The sequence below is a fragment of the Octopus sinensis genome, linkage group LG6 (genome assembly GCF_006345805.1).
Source record: "Octopus sinensis linkage group LG6, ASM634580v1, whole genome shotgun sequence".
Classification (NCBI taxonomy): Eukaryota; Metazoa; Mollusca; class Cephalopoda; order Octopoda; family Octopodidae; genus Octopus; species Octopus sinensis.
In genome coordinates, this window is record NC_043002.1 from 2,947,717 (window position 1) to 2,961,368 (window position 13,652).

The 13,652-nt window shown below is 39.0% G+C and overlaps 1 long non-coding RNA gene across 1 annotated transcript in view; it reads right to left on the reverse strand.

Annotated features, from left to right (window-relative positions):
• LOC118763797 overlaps positions 1 to 3,916 on the reverse strand; it is an 11,335-nt gene extending 7,419 nt beyond the window's left edge. Inside the window, exon 1 of the long non-coding RNA XR_004999542.1 lies at positions 3,842 to 3,916. This is a non-coding gene — a long non-coding RNA (uncharacterized LOC118763797). The remainder of the gene's footprint in view (positions 1 to 3,841) is intronic.
• Positions 3,917 to 13,652: the final 9,736 nt, after the last annotated feature.

The window sequence follows — 13,652 nt, forward strand, 5'->3', positions numbered from 1 at the left end:
AGCTGAAGTTGTGTATGCATGGCAGGTTTAGTAGCCTTCAACTAACACTATCTCCTCCGAGACCCTGCGGCGCAAGTTGACCAGATAGAAGAAGGCTTGCTCTTCCTTCTGTAGTAGGAAAAATTGAAATCGGACCATGTTAACACCAAAAATTATTTACATCAAAAAGGTGCTTTTTTTTCTATGAAAATCCCTATTTTGTACATTTTTTTTACTGCTGTGTCGCCATTTTTCTGTGTATTTTAACCATAAAAATGTTCACTTAAAGAGAATAACAAGCTACATAATGCAAAATTTTTACTTTTCAAAAATTCCAATTCTAAAGGGTCGAAACAAGCCCGAGCAACGCTGGGCGATACTGCTAGTACTGAATAAAATATATCATACATGCAAACATTTTACAAATTTGGAACACAAAACAATGAACATCTTCAAAGATATGAACGAAATATTAATTTTCAGACAATACAAAAATATGTACACCCTAAAGGATTATTTGCTTTGAATGACTGCATTAAGTGTTCTGAGCAAAGAGTCGACTAAATCTCCGTATATAACCGAAGAAATCGACCTCCATTCATCCTGAATGATGTCTTTCAACCGTGTTACATTGCGGGCTTTTTTCTCTTCAACCTTCCTTTTCAAAAAACCCACATGTGTTCTGTTGGGTTTAAATCAGGTGACATGGTAGGCCAAGGCAACCCCTTTACCTTTCTATTAGATAAAAACTTTGTCGTCATCTTTGAAGTGTATTTAGGGTCATAATCATGTTGGAACATGGAATGTCTTCCTAGTTCCTTGATGCTTTTCAACATTGTTTTCTGCAATATGTTACAATAAAGCCTTGAATCCATTTTCTCTCTCAATAATTGCGGGTCCTCCCACACCAGCTGCACTCATGCGTCCCCAAAGCACAACACTTCCGCCGCCGTGTTTGACGGTAGGCAAGGTGCATTTGCTACTTTTATCTTCACCTGGTCGTCGCCATACTCGTTTAATACCATCTGACCCAAACAAGCTAATTCTAGTCTCGTCAGAAAAAAGGATTTTATTCCAAAATTCTTTCCTCTTGCTCACATAGGTTTCGGCAAAAGAAAGACGACTTTATTTATGCCTGGTAGTGAGGATAGGTTTCCTACGAGGAGTGCGTCCATGAAGACCACACTGCTTCAAACTTCGGCGAACTGTTTGGGCGGATACACTCTTTCCTCTAACAGAAGACACTTCATGGGTCAGCCATAAAGCAGTACGACGCATGTCGCCCATCACGCAACATTAGACGTGGCCAATATAGACGCGCAGTTAAACTAGATGTTTACTGCTCAGTCGTTTAGTAGCTTTGCAATTCCGAATTACTTTGGCAACTGTGTTTGCGCTAATATGTATTCCTTTGCTAATTAACTTGGATCCTAAGCCATTCTTGTGCAAATTAAAAAGAATTTTCTTCAAATCTTCAGAAAATTCTTTTCCTTTTGCAGCTATTTTAATCACAATGAAGAAGATTTTCGCCAACCAGAATTCCTGCAGATGCAATAACAATGACCGGCGCGAAAATGCCAGCAGAAATAATTTATTAGAATTGAAATTATCAGCAATATCTGAAATTAGTGAAAAAAAAAAGTGGTTAAAATATTGAATATAGCAAATTTCCTTCAAGGTGTACATATTTTTGTAACGTTTGATAATTAATATTTCATTCATATCTTTGAAAATGTTTATCGTTTTGTGCTCCAAATTTGTATAATGTTTGCATGTATGATATATTTTATTCAGTACAAATTTCGTTTGATTTCCTTCAATATCATCAGAGTAATGGCAATTTTACTGAATTTTTTAGGGGTGTACATACTTCTGTGAGTGTGCGTGTGTGTGGGGGAGTGCTTGTGTGCATGTGTGTGTGTGCATATGTTGTTGCCCTAAGGACAGACACTGGTCTCTGGGAGACGCAGGACAAGGCAGCGATGATGAAAGACAAGGACCGCTGGAGGGAACTCGTCCATGGATCTCGAGAATTTTACCCGCCCTAGATGGGGGTATAACTCAACCACACCTTACAAACCCCGAGAACTGTCACTTCATATATATATATATATATATAATTTAATAAAAACGATAGGTTGTGGGGGTCTCTACTATGGTAACGCGTACTGAAGAAGCCAAGGCGATTTTTTTGCCAATACAGAAACCGGTCCACGTGAGTCCAAATACTTAAATGTACGTTGGGAGATTTTATTTACCTGCCTTCGGTTGATTTCTGTAGTTATCATCAGTGTATTTTTGGCGATTTAAATAAGAGTTTTGACTGTTGTTTCCAGCAGGTGGACATACTTAGCATGTTCTCTGATTAATTTTAATCCCTCAGCTCTTTAATGTTTTTCTTCGGCCTGCAATCGCCTATATTATTCATTCTATTATTATCATTTATTTAAAATAGTCATTCCAGGTAATAACAAAATTGATAATATCTTAGCAAATTAATTTTTCGGGAATTATTTTTTCTCGTGAATTGTTTGCCCTTGTAGCGTGTGTGTGTCTTCTACTTTTTAATTATTATAAATCTTCCACTGAGGAGGGAGCCGGTTTCCCAAAAAGATACAAGATTCCATCTTTGGGATGTAGTTAACACAGACAATTTTCCATTGCGAACTTGAGAAAAGTCTTGCATATTTTTACTGTTCCACTCACAGATTGCACTTGTAATGTACGAATCAGCTGGTCGATTTCTCTTTCTGAAAATCCCAGTTTATCCAGATTCTCCTTTAAACATTTACTAACAAACCAAGTGCCCCAATTATTATTGGAATGAATATAAATTCATAGTCTGGATATAGAAGCTGTGTGTGTGTATATATACACACACACACACCACACACACAACACACACACACACATATACATACATATATATATATATATATATATATATATATATATACACACATATATATATATATATACACACATATATATATATATATATACATATATATATATATACAATATATATATATGCATATACGAATATATATATATGAGGACAGATTTATGTTTATTAAAAAAAGTTATGTAATAACAGATAACTTTATTTTTAAAATGCTAAGAGGAAGAAAATAAACTTTCTTTTCTATAATGTTATTCAATAAAGCCATCTTCAGCTTCAACAACTGCTTCTATATGAGATCTAATATGCCCTTCCATTGTATACACCGTCTATCCAGTGCTTAACAATTATTTCCTGGACCTCGATGTAGGCGGCAGAGTTAACTCTAAGGCCTTGTGGAAAGAAGTAAGGAATCAGCACATGTCTTTCATTGCTGACAATCACTAAAACCATGACAGTTGCAGGAAATTTTGGAACTTCAGAAGGGTCTGCACATAACCGTTTGTCATTTCTTCTGTTAACTTTTTGATCTTGGTCGAAGTTTTCCTTGTTTGAGAAAACCAAATCAAATCTTCTTCTGCTGGATTTTTCAGTTTGTTTAAGAGCCTTTTAGATCTGATGTAGTGATTTTCTTTTGCTTTTTCTGACAAACTGACTTTTCCTCATCGTATGAGACTTATATCTGATGCCTTCCTGGACAACATTTCTGACTGTTCCTTCTGACACATGGAGATCTTTTCCAACTGACCTCATTAATTTTCTGGGAATGTAATCAATGGTCTGTTGAACTTGCTGGATAAATTCATGTGTTCTGATGATTTCAGAGCATTTAGAATGCTTTTTATGCTTTGATACTGGTGATACGTTTCCATCTTCAGTCTCTAATTCCTTACAAACTTTGTAGACAAAAGATCTGGCAACTTTTTTAAATTGAGATATTTCTAAATCGTTATACTCAACCTTTATAACCACATTAGCAGCATGCTTCTTCCTTTCTTGAGTAAGCTGAGGGTCCGCCATTATTATTTTCTGGAACAAAGATTATACAGAGTTAGCAAAAAATGCATGAATGACCCCAAAAAGGTATGTCCTCAAATACCTTACACACCCTGTACACACACACACACACACACACACACACACACACATATATATATATATATATATATATATATATACATACATAGATATATATACATATATATATATATATAAAACATATATGTATACACATAATATTATGTATATATGTAATATATGCATGTATGTATGTGTTTGTGTTTGTGTTGCTTTATAGCATAGAGTGGAGATATTCTTGTTTACACTTGCCTCTTGTCTATAGCGACGCCCAAACTCTCAAACTGCTTCTTCTTAGGAACCATGAAATCCCCAAAGTGAAATGCAAAGTCTGTCGGGGAGCATATATACCTATATATATATATACATACACACACACACACACATATATATGTATGTATATGTGTGTGTGTATGTATGTATATATATATGTATATATGTGTATATATAAATATGTATATATGCACACGCACACATACATACACATGCACACATAATGTGTGTGAGTGTGTGAGTGTGTGAGTGTGCGAGTGTGTGAGTGTGTGTAGAGGGTGCGTGTTTGAGCAGCAGAGATGCGAGGATGGTTGGAGTGCAACGAATTGCAAGTCTGCTGGAGAAGAAACGAATCCAGCGTTTAGAAAGAACCAAATATGAACCATTATTGGGAAGAACTCGTATCTAGGCTGACGCAACACTTCTCAAAGACATAAAGAAGTCATGTGTATGTGTGTGTGTGCGTGTGCTGTGTACGTGTGCGCTCGTGTGTGGGTATGTGTGTGTGTGTGTGCTGTGTACGTGTGCGCTCGTGTGTGGGTATGTGTGTGTGTGCGTGCTGTGTGTATGTGCGCGCTCGTGTGTGTGTGTGTCTGTATGTGTGTGTGTCTGTTTGTGTGTGTGCGTGTGTGTGTGTGTACATGCGCACACGTGCGTGTGTGTGTGTGTGTACATGCGCACACGTGCGTGTGTGTGTGTGTGTGTATGTATGTGTGTGTGTGTGTGTGTATGTGTGTGTGTGTGTGTGTGTGTGTGTGTGTGTGTGTGTGTGTGCAACATGCAGTTTTCCAATATTACTTCCTCCGTCCGTTTTCAATGAGTTTCATGTTATTTAATGAGGCCGCAACGTTTCCATGCCAATCACCAAGGGACCCCGGTTGGCGGCTCGGCGCTCTCAGTGGCCCAGTGCAATATTAAAAGAAGATCTTCGAGTTGAAATGCCTTTGCTCGTGCTGTTAATATAAACCAATTCACAGCAAAACAACAAAACAAAAAACAGAAAAAGCACCCGGCCAGCCACCCTTAAGCTAATCTTTAATTCAAACTTTAGAACGAGTCTCTCGTTTCAATTCCTCTGGGATTCCTCGTTTCATGTTCTGCTCTTTCATTTTATTAACTGTTTTAAATATTTCAATGCATTGTAAAACATACATTATTTGGAGGCACGTGGCTTAGTGGTTAGGGTCATGCACTAATGATCGTAAGACTGTGATTTCGAATCCTCGACCGGACGACGAGTTGTATTCTCGAGCAGACCCCTTCTTTTCAGGAAAGTCCATTCACTCAGCTGGCAAAAACGAGCCATCCTGCAAAACCAGAAGTATGATTCTATATGACCCGGGGTGCGTCTCTATTACTACACGGGTCTCAATGACACCTGTACCCACGAACATAAATTCCCAAACCGAATCAACGTGAATTACAGGTACAATCCACCCGATGCGCTTCCATGCAGTTTCCGTTTCACTCACAGGGTGCAATGCGAGGCAAGAGAAAATAATATTAACCCGCAAAACCACTCAGTAGAATCGAACTCAGGACGTTGTGTTTGCGAAGCGAACTTCTTAAACATTTGGTCATACTGCTTCCACAACGTTTCTCTTACATAAAGCTTAGACGGAGAGAAATGACGATTGTATTTTACAAGTTGGTAGCGATCTCACGACCGGGACTGTTTTGTCTCTGCACTGGAATTCTTAACGAGAACATTTGACCCAGAAGGCCATTAAATTCCTTCCAATAGTCTGCTACGGCACATTGCGATATCACAGAGGATTTTCTTTGGGATGCTGCGTGATTGACTGATTCGGGAGAGTTGTAAAGAGCAACCAGTCTGCTTTGTAAAGTGGTTGGCGTTTGGAATGGCGTCCAACCAGAGAAACCATGCCAAAGCAGACATTGGAATCTGGTGGAGCTCTCTGGTTTGCCTAGCAACTGTCAAACTGTCCAACCCGTGTCAGTATGGGATACGGACGTTAAATGATGATCATGATGATCGTGATGATGATGTTCATAAAAAGGCTTGCAACTCTGATAGAATAAACTTCAAGAAATTTAAGGGCTGATTGTACAGCGATGGGGCTTGAAGTAATCTTTCTGCCATCCCGCTGCCTTAATAAAAGCTAATTGCGTGAACACTGAACGATTGTGTCTTGTCAGCTTCGTCAAGCTATGTTTCTGCAAAATATGTTGACTTCTTGTGATATGTTACAGTTTATCAGGTCCATAAAATTGGAATCATCTACAGAAAGAGGGAGGTTATTCACAGTGATTGTACTGATAGCATGACTTAGTTACGAAAAGACTTACCTCTTCATATGAAACTAACTTAACCTATTTGCTATCTCCTGTTTATGCATCGAAAAAGCTTAGTGAAGCAAATTCACAACCGCCATAGAAGTAATTCGATTTATTTTTACACCTTTTTCTCTGCAGAGAAACTGTGCCGTAGTTTCTGGTTAGCCGCCTGCTGCATATGGAGAGACTACAGCAGTGATCTCCAACTACAAAGTGTATTGATGACTTTAATCCAAGTTTAACTGTCCATGGAACCAAATTTGGAAACTTAATCTTATATTCTGACAAAAGTAATTCACTTTGTCAAAAAGGCAATGTTGCCAACAACAACGCTAATGATATTTCACTGAAGAAATCTCCAAATAATATTAGAGACATTTTCTTTTATTTTCTGTTTGTTTGGAGTTGGAGGAGGGGGAGGAGGTGTTCTTTCGTTCGCTGCAACACTTCTGTTAAAGGTTCCAAGAATTCGACTTGGAACTATCAGCGAAAGAGACTTTGAAAGAGATATCGACAGGAAGTAAAGATGTCTACAAGGTAAAAGGACTTCCTTAACCGTTGTTGTTGAAAGTGTGTCACGGGGAAGTGTGGAAGGGAACTGTTGCAGTGCGGGTCTGTGGGGGGGGATGATGTGTGTGTGTGTGCGCGTGCATTGGTGTGTGTGCCTGTGTGTATCTGTGCGCTCACGTGTGTGTGTATGCATGTATGTATGTATATATAAATATATAGAGATATATACGCACACACACACGCTCATATATACATATATATATAAATATATACATACATACCTATATGCATACATATATGTGTGTGTGTGTATGTATATGTGCATATGTATGTGAATATATATATGTATGTCTATATGTGTGTAAGTATATATATTTACTCGTTCACTTGTTTCAGTCATTTGACTGTGGCCATTCTGGAGCACCGCCTTTAGTCGAGCAAATCGACCCCAGGATTTATTCTTTGTAAGCCTAGTACTTATTCTATTGGCCTCTTTTGCCGAACCGCTAAGTTACGGGGACGTAAACACACCAGCATCGGTTGTCAAGCGATGTTGGGGAGACAAACACAGACACACAAACATAGACACACTTGCATATATACATATATACATACACGCACACACATGCATATATACATATATACGACGGGCTTCTTTCAGTTTCCGTCTACCAAATCCACTCACAAGGTTTTGGTCGGCCCGGGGCTGTAGTAGAAGACACTTGCCCAAGGTGCTTCTCCTATAGTCTCGGGCAGACCAACACCTTGTGAGTGGAAAGAAGCCCGTCACACATGTATGTATATATCTGTGCGTGTATGTGTATGTTTTTCCCTCATGACCGCTTAACAAACGGTGTTGGTGTGTTTACGTTCCCGTAACTTAGCAGTTCAGCAAAGTAGACTGATAGAATAAAAACTAGGCTTTAAAAAATAATTTTGTTCGACTAAAACCTCTCAAGGTGGTACTCCAGCATGGCCGAAATCAAATGACTGAAACAAGTAAAAGAATAAATGAATTATGTATGTATGTATGTGTGTGTGTATGTGTGTGTGTATGTATATGCAGATTTGGCTTACAGACGCAGGCGTGGCTTCGGTAAGAAGCTTGCATCCCAACCACACGGTTCTGGGTTCAGTCCCACTGCATGGTATCTTGGGCAAGTGTCTTCTACTATAGCCTCAGGCCGACCAAGGTCTTGTGAGAGGATTTGGCAGACGGAAACTGAAAGAAGCCCACCGCACACACACGCACACCTTCACACACACACGTGCGTATGTGTGTGTGTGCGCGTGCGCGGATTCGTGCGTGCACATGTATGTATGTATGTGTGTGTGTGTGTGTGTGTGTGTGTGTGTGTGTGTGTGTGTTTGTATCTCTATGTGTATCTGTATGTATGTATGCATGTAGGTAGATATATGCGAATGTGTGAATGCATGTATGTATATGGGACATCACAATTAGTTCCAAACCAAAGAATTTGCCGCCAAACCCATAGTTAGATATTCAACAAAGATTACCGTTCTCCTCCAAAGTGCCACGAAGTAAACAACGTTGGCAGCCAAAGTAGCCATTCCTTATGCATATTTATTCATATCGTTCCTCTTATCTGGCGTTTGCAGAGAATTGCTTCGCAAACTAAACGCAACTCATTCCACAATCATATTCAACTTGTTCATTGTTCTTTCCCAAAAGTAACATTTTTTTAGTAAAATCACTAAAATATTCTTTTTTATATATATATATTATATATTCTCCATGAACTTGAATTTTAATTACCATACAAACATACATACACACACAATATATGTGTGTGTGAATACATATATATATGTGTGTGCGTGTGTGTGTGTGTGTGTGTGTGTGTGGTGTGTGTGCGTGTGTGTGTGTGTATATATATATATATATATAGAGAGAGAGAGAGAGAGAGAGAGAAGAGAGACATATATATATATGTATGTATGTATGTATGTATATATAGAGAGAGAGATAGAGAGAAAGAGAGAGAGAAAGAGAGAGAAAGAGAGAGACATATATATATATAATATATATATATATATATATATATATACACATACAAACATACATGCATACATATATTTTCTACACACATACATATACAGACATAAGCACATATATAAGAATGTATATGATCAAACCAGCTAAGCCGAAACTTCGAGGTCACTGTCAACAACATTCTTTCTTAAGATTAGCAATTTTTTACTTCTCAAAAATATAGAGAAACCCATCAGAACAATGTAACCATAGAAACAAACATATGTATGCATGCGTGTATGTATGTATGTATGTATGTATGTATGTATGTATGTATGTATGTATGTATGTATTGTATGTATGTGTGTGTATGTATGTAGGTAGGTAGGTAGGTATGCATGTATGTATGTATGTATGTATGTATGTATTGTATGTATGTGTGTGTATGTATGTAGGTAGGTAGGTAGGTATGCATGTATGCATGTATGTATGTGTGTGTGTGTATGCATGTATGTTTGTATGTATATATGTATGTATGTATGTATGTATGTGTGTGTATGTATGTATGTATGTATGTAGGTAGGTAGGTATGTATGTATGTGTGTGTGTATGTATGTAATGTATGTATGTGTGTATGTAATGTATGTATGTGTGTGTGTATGTATGTAATGTATGTATGTGTGTATGTAATGTATGTATGTGTGTATGTAGTTCAAGCGTATTGTTTTTATTATTATTATTATTATTATTATTATTATTATTATTATTATTATTATTCAAAACGTCTGTGTTTCTCGAAGTTTTGTGTGATAGGCGATGAGAAAGATAGGAGCTGCTTGGCTGGTGTTTCTCTTCATTTCTCGACACTTGGTTCGCCATAAAACGTCTGGCTGTCAACAATAGAAACTGGTTGATCCGATAGAATATGACAAATAATAAAACCATTTTCAATGTTATCAAATGCTGTGAGTCGGAGAAAAACTATTCAAAGTGCAATTCGGAATTTCCACAAACTCCACAAAAAGCCAACTAAAGATGATAAAGTCTCCATTTCTCCCGAGTATTTAAAATTATTATATACAATAATTTTTTCTTTTTTTTTTTTAAACCATCATCATTGAAAAAGATTTGCTCGAGAATGAGATCAAACTTGACTTTCTTTGATAACACTTACTGGATTTCTTCCTAGCCATTAATTTGGCAATATTTCCGATCATAAAATCGTCATCTTTATTCCAGCTTATCTCGGAGACTTAGTGACACACACCATATCTTCTACTCGGTATCTATTTATCCAAGAATTAGACGAGAATAGGATTTTCTGCTCCATTCCTTTGCTGCTATCATCATCATCATCATCATCATCATTAATATTATTATTATTATTATTATTATTATTATCATCATCATCATCATCATCATCATCAGCATCAGCAGCAGCAGCAGCATGCCTCTTTAAATATGTCTTTACTTCATCCACATCGATTCCTCCGAGCCATTCTTTATTGACTGGAAAACTGGGGTTACGTTCACCGCTGCACTTGATATTCCATTGTAGATGTGTCAGTGTGAGTGTGTGTGTGTGTGTGTGTGTGTGTGTGTGTGTGTATGCGTGTGGTGTGTGTGTGTGTAAGGATGTGTGGTGTGTGTGTGTGTGTGTGTGTATACCACGCGATTATTCCCCTTCTTTGCTTTGGTTTTTATATTTCGAAATATTTTTCGGTCAATTTCCAACATTGTGTCAGAGAGACCAAGATGACATCCACCAAATCACCTTGACTGATTGCGGGTCTCCAAAACAGAATATTTCTTTTTTTCTTCCCTTCTTTTTTTTTGTGCTGAATCAGGGAGAAAAAGGTGGTTCCGTGACCGTTTAATTTTCGGGTTCTCCTGATTGGATGAAAGGTGATGGAAAGCGTTAATCTTAAAACCAGGGACCTGGGCCGAATGCTTGTAACAGAGTGAACTAAAGACCCTCAAAAATCAGTGTGTGAAGAGTTGACCAGGCAACAGATTAGAACTCAGACCACAAGGGACCGAAACAAGCACCGCAAGGCACCTCGTTCGTTGCTCTAGCAATTTTGCTAATTCACTGCCGAAAACATAAAGGACAAACTTGTCTTCGGCGAGATTAGAACTCACAGTTCAGAGGTCCGGAAGTAACAGTACAATATCCGGTGTCCTATTTCCGGCCTCAACACTTTGTCACTTCCCCGCCTTCCACTCTGTTATTTCGTTCCGACGTCACGTGGCAGCAAAAGTAAAACCAACGGCAACAGCAACAACAACAACAACAACAACAGTGGAAGCCACAGCAACTAAAACGACAGAAAATACACCACGATCAAGGGTCACAACAACAACAACAACATCAACAAAACACCACAAACCTCCCCCAACATGTGCCCTCCCCGACTCACACAACATAAAGATGTCGCGTAGTGACGAGGAGGACATTAAATGGCAAAGAGTAACAAATGGGGAAACCATGCCAACCAAATTCCTTGGAGATACGAACAAATGGGGAGAAAAGGTGCCTTCAAGCAACGAAACATCACCACAGCCCAAGACAGCAGCCACACCGGTGCTCTCAACCATTCCTGTCACCACCACCGCTACCACAAGCACCTTCATCACAAGCACAAACACAACCAAATTCACACACACACCAACATTCAGAACACATCTCTCGAAGAAAAAACGAAATCGTTTACTTTTCAACCGTCAAAAGAAACAATAAAAACTAAGAAACCACGCCAGCCCCCAATACAGGCCACACTCACTATAATTACATCACATTAACGAATAGCATTGCTTCAAATAAAAATCATTCAAATTTCGTAACACAGTATTTAAGAAAATAAATGCCCCAAAATGAGTAGGAGATGTCAGGAGAAATATAAGCAAAAGGTTATATAAAGAACTGCTCGTGGAAAAAATTATGAAAAACGAAACACTTGTCACTTTATAGGAATAAAATCTTTTCTCTTTCAGCTCTTGTCAAACATAGCAGTACTCAGAATAAGCGGTGTGAATCCACACGGTCTAAGGTCACTTTGGAAACAAGGCTATTGGCTCAACAACCTTAAATCACTAGACATAGATGTGGTAGTCATCAGCGAGACCAGAGTTTCTGATTCACAGCCTCATGCTTCGGTGGAAAAGAGATTTTGTTATCTACCAGTCGAACGAGATTGGGAGGTGAAGCTGCTGTGTGCTTTGGAAGGGTTCTGGATCTCATGATATGAACCATATTCTTCGGCCCAGGATGTGAACGGTAATGAAGTGGGTGCTGTCTAAGCTCTGAAAGGGGAAGAACAATCGGATTTCTTCAGATTTCCCTAATGTACCAATGAGGACATGGAGAAACTGCAACGCATCATCGAGGTCGTACCTCGATAGAGTATTCTGTAGGTCAGTAGTTAAGGATAACATGTGTTGTCCACTTTTTTAAATCGTCAGCTACACAAACCACTTATTTGTGATTTGTACTGTTGAACAACTAAACATGTTATGTGGTAAGTGGCCCGGTTACTGGGCGCTGGTTGCGCTACTCCTTGCTCACCAAGCTTGCAGAGACCGTATTAGTGAATTGGTTACGCAGGCGTTGAGTGCGGGGGTGGTTGTTAACAACAAATGGTGGTTCACCCTGAAACGGGTAACTAGAATAGAATCAGTTAGGTTCAGTAAGGCCGCCAGAACGGGAATAAAATAGAGGAAGATTTAGAAACTTCGAAGAGGCATCGCAACCGACGTGTTTGAATGTGTGATTTGCTCCAGACGAATTCTTCAATGCAAAGCACGAAAGCTGCATTGTCAGAACTAAAGCGCGTATTCTAAGACACGAAGCAACCAGGTTTCTCGATGGGCCCGAGGGACGAAAGCGCAGCGTGACTACAAATCTATAATCCAGTTCTTAGTGGACTACAGTAGACACATGCACCTCAAACCCTGGCAGATGTGCAGCATTTCTGCAGCATTTCGCTCGTCTGAACGGAACAAATAGCGGGCTGACACGCAGAATAGGTTTTAGTGCCGACCTCGACGGCCTATCTTGACTTTCAACAAGGGAAACAATGTTGCGAAAAGCCGACAACAGCCACAGAAATGCAGAAAGCAATGATTGACTGAACAATGGGGGGGGGCATAAATTGCCTAGCTGGGAATGTCTACCCAACGAGCTTTACTTTCATATATCAGAGTTGTTTGGAGGCCCCTTGACAGATATCTCCTGCAGCTGGAAGCAGGACAGAATTCCTAATTTTTTGAGTCGAAGAACAGTGGCATTGCTAAGAAAGAACCCACACAAGAGGAATCAAAGAGATAATTCAAAATTTTGGTCAATGTATTAACAAAGAGGTTGTCGCTTGTCATAGATGGTCTGATTGGTGGTGCGTAACCATGCGTTACTTCAAACAGATCTTTCAGGACAACCTCCGCTTCATGCGAAACATCATAGAGAGGAAGTAAATAATCTAGTATAGACGGGGCTCTGATCAATATAGATTAGCCAAAATCTTTCGATAAGGTCAACCACCAATAGTTGATGGCTCTTCTCAAGACACACGTTTCGGTCCTGCCTTCCGCTGCTGGATTATTGCAATCTACATCTGCTCGGTG